The sequence below is a fragment of the Diplotaxodon limnothrissa genome, linkage group LG14, assembly GCF_057381915.1.
Source record: "Diplotaxodon limnothrissa isolate DT_005_m linkage group LG14, D_limnothrissa_male_GT1.1, whole genome shotgun sequence".
Taxonomy (NCBI): Eukaryota; Metazoa; Chordata; class Actinopteri; order Cichliformes; family Cichlidae; genus Diplotaxodon; species Diplotaxodon limnothrissa.
In genome coordinates this window covers 29640241-29650900 of record NC_140609.1, presented here as the reverse complement: position 1 = coordinate 29650900, position 10660 = coordinate 29640241, and positions in this window count along the sequence as shown.

The window sequence follows — 10660 nt, the reverse complement described above, 5'->3', positions numbered from 1 at the left end:
ACACACACACAAACACTGCGTGCCATTATTGGACATGCTGCCTCTCCCTACTTAGGTGTGTGTCCACTTGGAGTCCATCTGGCCTCTGGAGTCCCATAAGGAAGAGTACACTGTTTAGCAACTCCTGTAGTCACTTTGCAGTGTTGTTTCCGTGGCGATAGGGACACTATGCCTTGGCGGACAGGAAGTGACTCTAAGGGGCGAAGAAATTCTCAGACAGTAAGCTCTAACGGAAGCACAAAATATGTCACTGGAACCAAGAGTATGAAATTTTTGGACTGGATTTCTCTGCCTGTCAGCAGACACGTTTACATAAGTCCCGTCCAACTCTGATTGACCTATTAACTCATCAGGTTATGTAAGCACCGCTCTGAAAATGAAAAAGGTATTGAGTTTCAGCTTGGAGTGCCTATCTGTGTCTTATCCTGCTGCCACTCTGTAAGGGCATAGTCTACAGCAGCCTACAAACAGGAGTTGGTGGCGTGATCTAAGGTTCATCCTGTTTTGGAGAATGAGTGCAACCTTGAGAGTTTTTTTTTCTGGAGTATCTTGGTAAAAAAAAAAGACATTTGTTATCATCCACTATTTGTAAGGAAGCCTTGCTGGCAGCTCATTAGTTTATCCTCCCTCTTGGTCCTTTCTCTTTCCCTCTCTTCTCCGCTCTCCTCCTCCAGTTTTTCTATTCTTACTGACCACTCAAAGCACTTTAGACTACAAGCCACATTTGCCCATGCATTATATATATTATGTACTTTATCCATATCCAATCCAATACCAAACCTAGCGTGCACGTCCATAGACTGCTGAACCCCAATTTCACCAGAGGAAATCCACATAATAAAAAAATGGACAAAATATAAACTCCAGAGAGAAAAATGACCTGTCTAAATAATCAAATCTTCCTAACATTTGCTTAAACATTGTTTATTAATTAATTTATAGATATTGTTTGCTTAATTTAAAAAAAAATAAAGTGAAAAGACACAGTTTGGTGTTTTTGGGTTAGCCGTCTTTCCAGAAATTTCCCTGAATGCCTAAAAGTCTGTTTCAAGCTAAGAAATATTGGAATGACCACACAAGATGACATTTTCAGAGTTTAGTATGAATAAGAAACCTTTTTTCTGTTTTCGTAAATGGAGCATGTTACCATTGTTGTTGAACTGTCTTGGACAGAGCCAGGCCAGCTGTTTCCCTGGACAGACTGAGACTTACAAGCAGCCCCGGAGTTTGACCCAGGGCACATGAAGACAATGCAGTCCCTGGCAGGATTGTCTTATTTCAGTAAAGATAACATTACTTAATTAATATCTCATTGTAATGTTTATCATATCAGGGGCTAGCTACTGTTACTAAACATAGCTAAAGGACTTCCTTTGAACTTTTTCCCTGCTACTTCATCAGCTATCTATGTGGAGCATGGAAACCTACACCTCGTATCTCTTGTCTGACATGAATGTGACCAAGTTAGGCAAAAAACTTGTTGCAGAGAGAAAAAAGGAAAGCTCAAATTTAAAAGCAGTGTTTTTCCTTACCATTGTATGGCTGTGCAAATGTTATCTTAGATCTCTGTCCTTGTCCTGTAGCCATGCTCACCTTGTCCTTGATTTTCACTATCCATCCATCCATCCATCCGCTTCCGCTTATCCTTTTCAGGGTCACGGGGGGCGCTGGAGCCTATCCCAGCTGTCATAGGGCGAGAGGCAGGGTACACCCTGGACAGGTCGCCAGTCTGTTGCAGGGCATTTTCACTACTGTACAAAATTATCTCAGTATGCAATTCAAGTTATAATACTGAAAAATAGTAATGAGCAGTAATGATAGTAGCAATAATTATAATTTTGTTTCGAATAATGTCTAAAAACGAGTTCAAAATGTTAAGAAAATCTAGGAATATGCAGGAATTTGCAATGACAGAATGTCTTAAAAGGCAAGCAGTCATCTACATCATTTTAGCTCTGTACATCACTACAGTGGATTTCAAGTCAAACAGTCAAGATGAGAAACAAGAAATGCTGACATTCAGCTTCAATTCAAAGAGGTTAACAAAAGTACTGCATTAACTGCTCAGTAACATGACAAGTACTGGGGTCATGGTCAACTGGTCCTCAGTAGTTCAGAATATTAATAGGATAACTTCCAAGCCAACCATATGCCAACTCCCACTGACATTTCTGCTATGAATGCTTCTATTATTATTTGTACCAGCTTTGTGTATTTCTACTGCATCAGATCTAATTTAATTAAAGGCAAAATGTGCACAATGCAACATGAACTATGTTGCATTACAGACATCATTTTACATTGCTCTTCTCAAATTCTGAAATAGTTGATATCTATGGAAAGTATATCTCCCAGTATAAAGCTAATAAAATAAACTTTTGTAAGCTTTTACTGCATAAGTTTCCTAATGACTGTGCCCACGGAAACCAGCTGCTTGGGTTTTTTAAGAAAGATGCTCCTCAGAACTCTTTGGCCTTGCTTTCCCTCATCCCATACTCTCCAGTAACTCCAGTATCCTTGTTCTGCTCTCACTGTACAAATGTGTGCGCACGTGGTTGTGTGTGTGTGTGTGTGTGTGTGTGTGTGTGTGTGTGTGTGTGTGTGTGTGTGTGTGTGTGTGTGTGTGTGTGTGTGTGTGTTTGCGTCTAAAGCATGTGAGTCAGTGTCCATCTCTCCATGGCAGCATTCCAGTAAAACTGAGCCAGTGAGGGGTCTCTGTCTCACATCCCTCTTCAATCAAACACAAACACACACGTCCGGCCAGCCTGGCCCACGCTATCTTCCCCTGCCTCCCTGTGCCAGATGCACACACCCTGTGCTCTCCCTCCTCTTTCTCCTCTGCTTGCTTTTCCTCCTTCTCCTCCCCTCCAGTTCAGCACCCCTGTGCATCACATTGTCTCCCGACTCTTCATCTTTCCCCACTTCCTGTGTCCTGCTCCTTGTGCCCCTTACACCCCCTCCTCCTTCCTACCCCGCTTCTCTCTCCTCGCGACGTGACTTTTTGCACAGACAGTGGGGCCGCTGCCAGTAAACTAGGGCAGAACTGGCTGAAGATGTGCACTCACTTGGTGTGGTGTCCATGAGCACTGAGACATAGTGAATACATCCAGACACCTCAACACAGACATAGATATGTGGTTAGCACCAAATTATATTTGGCACCTTCACTTCTGCCTTTTCAAGGACAGATGGATGATGCAAAGGTAAACATTTCTTGAAGAGACTTTGCACTCATTTACTTGTATGCAATTACTTTTTCATTACTTTAGATTAGCCATGGTTACTTTAGCAGATTTGCAAAGATAAGACAAAAAAAACTAGCAGCTCCTCAAAGCTGGCAGCTGGTTTGCTGACCTTAGAATAAGACTAGAATGTGAAAGTTTACAACTGACCATGTTTTGTTTTGCGTGCAAAGCTGAAATATAAAAATTGAATCATCAGGTCAAGAAGTGGCTCACACTTGATCCAGCTTGAAACCGCAACCTGTAGTTTGTAAAATGTTGTTTTCAGTATGGATTAAGCCAACAAAACATATCCTGTTAATCATTGAGGGCACAGGTTTTTTTTTAAACCTTTAAATGTGTTGAGGTGGGTGTTTCCCCCAGTTTCCAGTCTCTTTATTCTAAGCTCAGCAAACCAGCTGCCAGCTGTACAGCCTCAGATACTGCACAGACCCACAAATGACTTCCTCATCTAACTGTCGGCAAGAGCGCAAATATGCATTTTTCTCAAAAAAAAAGAAAGAAAGAAAAAGAGTGAAAAAAAGTTTTTTAAAAATGTAGATGATTTAACAGATGGAACAAGACCTCCCTCAGTAATTTGATAAGAATGAAAACTTTGTGAATTGCAATGACCAGAACTCAGACCAGCTAAAATCCTATGGGAGCTCAACAACACACCAAATTAAGCAATATTGTTTAGAAGAAATGTGTTTATTCCCATCTGTAGAGCTCCAGAGGCTTGTAGAGTCTGTAAATATTCTTTTGGCTCACGGGCCAACCTTGCTTTATCACTTTATGTTTGTTTTTTTTAATGCATGACTAATTTAAATCAATAGAGCCTCACTGGACAACAACAACATGTTTTGAGTATTTACTATAACTCCTATATTTAGGTGTCTTACAAGAAATGCAGTTATTTTTAATTCTATTCGGTGACTTTTTTTTTCCACTTTAAACCACCAACAACTGATAGGAGCATTGTGCTCATGACTCAGCTGACAAACACTTTTTTATGTGATCATGGGAATGAAAGAAAATTCAGATTGCCCTGAAGAGAGCAACAGGGAGAACGAGGCGGGGAGACGAGCTGCAGCTGGTACAGGAAGTGAGGAGGATGATGCCAGTGGAGGGCATGAGAGCAGTCCACAGAGCAGTCTCACTGGAGACCTCTTAGTCCACACACACTCACTATGTGAATAAAGAAAGTCTGGTTGCCCAGACATGTTGTTGTGTGTTTGCAAGTGTTATCGGGAGATTGAGGATGGAGAAACAAGACGTCGAGCCATCCCTCCCTCTGTGTTTATACTCAGTCTAAACAGCAGACCAGCCACTGAGGCTAATGGGGTTCTAATCTACAGCTGGATGACACACACATGTCATCCTCTGCATTTCTCAGACAGACGAGTAACCCCTCCGTGCCACATGTGCATTTACACATACTCTCACTCTTACCTTAATGTACTTTTTATACATTTTACTGGATGCAATGACCCCAGCGTGGAGAAGTGATATGTTTTTCTGGTCTGCTTTTTTTAAATAAGTTATTTACATTCCATTCATTTGGCAGATGCTTTTTCCAGAGTAACTTACATTTTTCACCCACACAGAAAACAATTTGGGGTTTGTGTCTTCCTTGAGGCTATTACCAACATATGGGCAGGAAGAGCAAAAGATTAAACCAGCAAAGTTGCAATTAATAGCAAGCCCAACTGAGCTCCTTCGAGAGCTGCAGTATTCCCCTTAGACCTTTTTGTTAACTGGAAATCAGTGTGACACTTGGAGATAAGATGTTCACACATAAATGAGCAGATACACACAGAGCCAAACTGAAATAACACTTCTGCTATCTTCTCACCTTTCTGCCATCTACGCCCATTTACTCAAGCGCGCGCACACACACACCGCACACACACATACACAAAGTGAAAGTGATGAGGCACTTGATAATTTATTACCCTTGTCAAACTGAATGGAATAGTAATGGACTGCTTTTAAGTGTGTAACTCCATGCTGAGAAGGTAATGGACACTCTGTTCTTAACAGGTCAGTGAATTTCTCTGTTCTGTGACACAAGGAAATACTCACACACACAAACACACACTCACACACACAAACACACACATGCTGGGCCCCAGAGCGTGTCACCATACACAATAGCGTCATAGTTCCAGCAACAGATCCGGTATTCTCACCTTCACACTTTGTGTGATACACAGAGCACATCTTACTGCCAACGCTTTCACATGAAGTAATTCTCAATAAATCAAAGGTCAAAGCCTGTACAGGCAAACACGTAGAACCTATATGTGCCTCTTACAGCAACACTCACGCTTTCTAGTTCACCTTGAACTGCAGTTGTTTGCATGCCAGCTCATTAGTTTGTTAAATTTGTTTCCCTTCAGGCCTACATTATAAAGGCTCTTTCTGCCTTTTCCTTAATAGATAAGGATCTCATTATTGCCTTCAGTGTTTGGGTTGCCTTTATTTATATGCATGTATATGTGTATCACCCAGCCAGGCTGGCCGTCAGCCTCTCTCCCCCAAGGCCAGACAACTTTGTCCTGGCTTGTCTACCCGATGGACCGCTCAGTGCTAGATGTACAAAATTTATGATGTAAAGTTCCTGTTTAGTTTAATGTGTGTGCTTCTCGCTGTAGCTTCCAGCATCTGTGAATGACTAATGCATGAGCCTCTTGTACCAGTTTATATTTTCAGTGGGCTGGTATGAAACACAAAGTTTCAGAAACACTGATCTCATTCTCAAGATCCGCTAATAGATGATATGAGGTCCAGATGCACAAATTTTATGTATGGTTTAAACATCTTTTTGTGTGTGTGTGTGTGTGTGTGTGTGTGTGTGTGTGTGTGTGTGTGTGTGTGTGTGTGTGTGTGTGTAGTTTGTGCTCGCTGCATGTATGTACAGCAGCAAAGAGCAATGCATTGTGAGCTGAAAGAAACAGGATGGGTGGATTTGTCAAGGCAGGTGCCCACATGTTAGTCAATCTGCAGGCAGGAAATTGCACTGGCATAGACACACAAATACACACGTTGCCCACAATATACACCCAATTTGTCACCCAGGCCTCCACGGCAGCTGAAGCAATACTTCCTTCTTGTACTTCTCTTGACCTTGCACTGCTTCGAACACTGTCTTCAGTTCTCTAGAAAATTGATTTCATCTTGTGATGTAAACACCTTAGAGAGAGACCAAGTTTTTAACTACTGCCACCGTAGAAGTGACAGTAGGGACAGAGTGACGACACTTCAAATTTCCCTTTATTTCCTAAGATTATGATTATTATCATGATTCAACTTTAAAAATCTGGCCTTTTAAACACAGCAAATATTTATTTACTTTTAATAAAGAAAGTTTAAAAGCATTCTCTTTGCTGTCACAGCACAGCAATAAAGATCAAAAGGATAGTAACTGACTAGCTGGTCAGCTTAATGGAGCATTTAGCAACTGAAGAGCCAGATATTTCTATCAGGGCTAAAAAGGCAATAGGAACTATAGTAGTCATTTTTTATTCTTTGGCTTAGAATGAGTTCTTTTATTTGTGTTGTTTTACTCAGCTTTCCTCATTTTGTTGTTTTCTGCTATGTTTTTATCTTTTGTGATTATTTTAGACATACGTCACTTTGGTCAAGAGCTGTTGTTTCTAAATGTGCTACATAAATAAATTGGACTCAACTAAATGTGCAAGCAGATAACACCAAGTTGTGTGACAAATTTTTAAAAGAAAATGGACATCAAGTGTCTCACTAAGGCATCAGGTCACATCCTGTCACCAGAACACCTTCAGTGCACTTTAGCGTTTTGCAGGAACAAACGTTGTTCTTCCAAAACACATTGCCTCATTTGGTGTTTTGATGACGGTGGTGGAGATTGCTGTAACACAATGGTTCACATGTTGAAAGATTTCAGGATTTCATCATAGGATGAAGAGGTCAACTAGAACAATTTTGCACTTTGACACTTCTCTCTCAGCTGGGTTCAAAATGCCCTCCGCAGTTAAACAAATCCCTCAGATGACCAACACAGTCAAGAGTTGTCCTTGGCACTGTTTTTCTTGTCACAACAGTAGTGGTCAAAGTTTTTCCTTTAATTTGTCACCCATCCATACTATCATAACAAGCTCACATTAACAACTTCCTATGTACTTTTTGTGTTACCCTGTCCTGAGACTGAATTGCCATCCTGAATTATGTTTTGTCGACAGCAGACAGACACAGTTATCAGCTGGCTATCATTAACAATATGTCCCTGAGGTTTATTGGTTATAGTGTGAGTACTGGAAGTATTACTAGTAACACCGATAGCATCAGAGATGCTAAATTGGTTTTTAGGGATGGTGGTTCAAAAGACCAATGGCCACAGTTAAATTTTTTCAAAGCAAACTTTGATACTTTGAAACAACACGCGCTAACGTGCATTTCATCCGAGCATCCCACTAGTCTACAGTGCGGTTTGGTGTAACCTAAAACATATTATTGTTCTTGGGAAATCATAGCAGAGTTTTATGAGTGTTTGTCTTCACACGATTCATCGTCTACCACAGCAGGTGAACTATGGGTATCGGAGCAAACTAATAATTCTGACACATTACTCTGTATGCATACTTGGCCATTCAGCTCAGCTGCATTATATCTTGGTGCTTTTCAGCTTGTCAAAAGCAGAACCAGCCATAACAGCAGAGTATCACCAGGGAGTAGGGTTGGGAAACAAATTCACAGAAAGGAGGAGAGGGAGAAAGTGTACCATATGTGGGTGAGAAACATGTTCTCATGCAGGCTGTTTTTCTTTTGTTTCAGCTGCACAGCCCCACCTTAAATGAGGACAGGGAGCAGGGGAGCGCACTGGACAGAGAGGGAGCGGGGAGAGGTAGATGGGAATTCATTGAAGAATTGGGCATAATGTGCTCTGGGCAGTCCCCGACCCAGCTGTTTTCCATTCAGTGGGAGTCTTAAGCGGTGAAATGTAGCAAGGGTGGGATAGACGGACAAAGAAAGAAGTGAAAAAGAGGATGAGGAGGAGAGAGACAATAAAATATGACGTGAGACACTTCATATCAAGGTCATGATGGGGGCTATTTAAGTGATCTGTTTGTCTCCTTTTTTTCCTTTTTCCCGATGTTGTCGTATTTTTCTCACAAACCTAATTGGAGCATATTTCAGAGTTCGGATCTTGAGTTTGAAATTCCTAGCCCTTGAACGAACGGTTTTCTTTTTTATGTAATATGGGAAAACAATGTACTGCCTTACAATTCCTTCATCCACTTCATGTAATAATGAGAAAGGCAGCAGCGCAAAAAGAGACCGGGGGAGCATTTGTTTTAGTTATTACAGCAGACTAAAGCTTCCTAAGTCAGACGTGTATATATGGTGATAATAAATGCCACTTCAGCAGTGGTTTAAAAGTTATAAGCTACTGCAAAAGTACAATTACCAACACAAACACAGCATTCCCAGTGATAAACTAAAAGCATCAACTAACCACAATAAAATTATAAAATGCGAAGCAGTTAAATAGCCTTTTTAACCTGAGAGTGAATTCAAAAACTGTGGACACATTTCTGAGGTCAAGTAAGAGTCAGACATAACTATTGTGCAAACTTTAGTAACTAAACATGTAAAGAACATACTAAACAAAAGCTTAAGCTCCGCTCCTGATAAACATTAAGCACTGTTTTCATACCATCCTACTCAAGCACATAAATGTCTCACTTGTTTTCTCTGCCATTCATATTTGAAGCCCTCTGCATATAGATGTCACGGGGAGTTACTGGCAGGACTTTCATAATCAGTATCTGGCCATCCTGTTCTGAGTAAAACAAATATCATAGGTCTTTAAAAAAATTCTGTGCTACACTTATAGAAAGGGCATAGTATATACACGATAAATAAATATTTAAACCCATTTGCTAGTTCTCTGGTTTGTTTCAAGTTTGCCAGAATCACTTTACAGCTAATAGGTACTTTATATTGCTGGTACATTCTTTATTTGAACACACACAAAAGAAAATCAGAGAAAGATGTCAATCTTAAACTCATTACTTATTATATGGACAACAACCAACTGAACTATCTTGCTTTGGTTTGATTGCTGGCTCCACTGAGGTGTGACTGACAAAAGAGAATGCCTGTCTGATTGTGGGCTCAAAGGACAGGAGCTATTGAATGAAAATTTAATTTGAAAGAGGAAAAAAGCAGATGTCAGTGAAGCAAGAAATAATCCTATCTCATTTCAGTTTTTTGATTTCTGAGTGATTGCATATTGCTATAAAAGCGGGACTGAAACTTATGTTGACCTTTTGACAGCTCCAGAGCAAACTTTAGATGCAAAAATGTGTCATAATGTTGGAAACCGTATTAGGAGTCCCCAAGCAAATTCCTGGAATTTAAGAGAAGCTGCAGAAGTGTATGCACCTAATTTAAACATAAGTCATTTCTCTGTAATGGTATAGATACTTACTCTCTGGAGCACAACTACAGTTATGATTAAGTCCCTTAATGTGCCCACAGCAGACAGTCCCTGACTGTTTAAATGACTCAGCAGTCAATACCTTTGCCCTTCTCATGTCTCACCTACTGAAGAATGTTTGTGAGAAGGTTACGCAAACTTCCACTGGAAACCTACTGATCATCCACCTTATCTATTTATGTTTTTCCACAATTATCCCAGATCAGGGTGAAAAAGGTCTAGCACTTCTTCCAGTGTACATTTCCCCCCCCAAGGAGGGCAAACATCCGTAACATTTCCATCACTTAGATGACACAGAAGGACTGACAATCTCTCACATTTTTTATTAACGTCTGCGAAAATTTCATTGACTATGTTTTGTGGGAGTAAACCAAAGCAAACTTAAGGAGAAGGTGTAAACTCTACACAGACTAGCGTAGAGTTTACAGCCCCTGAGCTTCTGGTAGTTTCTCTGACAGAGGGCACTGAAAGCTCAAAGGGATGGTGGAGTTTCCAGAGCCTGGCACCCAGTTTCTGTCACCCACTGAGGGAAACCAAACACCACAGACCTTTGCCATTTAATATGCAGTGTCTCTGAATGGAAGAGTGGCAAGAGACCAGAGTGGCTGTAGGCCACCTGCCATGAATATCCTGGTTTCTCAGAGTGAGCAGTGGGTACCAACTGCCCTTCAACTTTAGACCTAGTGCACCTATCTTCTTTCTCATGGACACATATAGCTTTCTGACTATGTGTGTCCACACAGAGGAATTTTTGCCAACATAACTATGTTTCAATTTTAGGCTGAAAGCACAAACTCTATCATTGCTTTGAATGAGGCTATCACACTTATTTATCAAGCACGCTAGCACAGGGCCAGACTGAACCAAGCTCAAATTCTGCCGTTCCTCATTATCACAGCTGCTTCATTAGCCAACGTGCATGCAAACACTGCTAAATATATACTATTCATTAAAATAA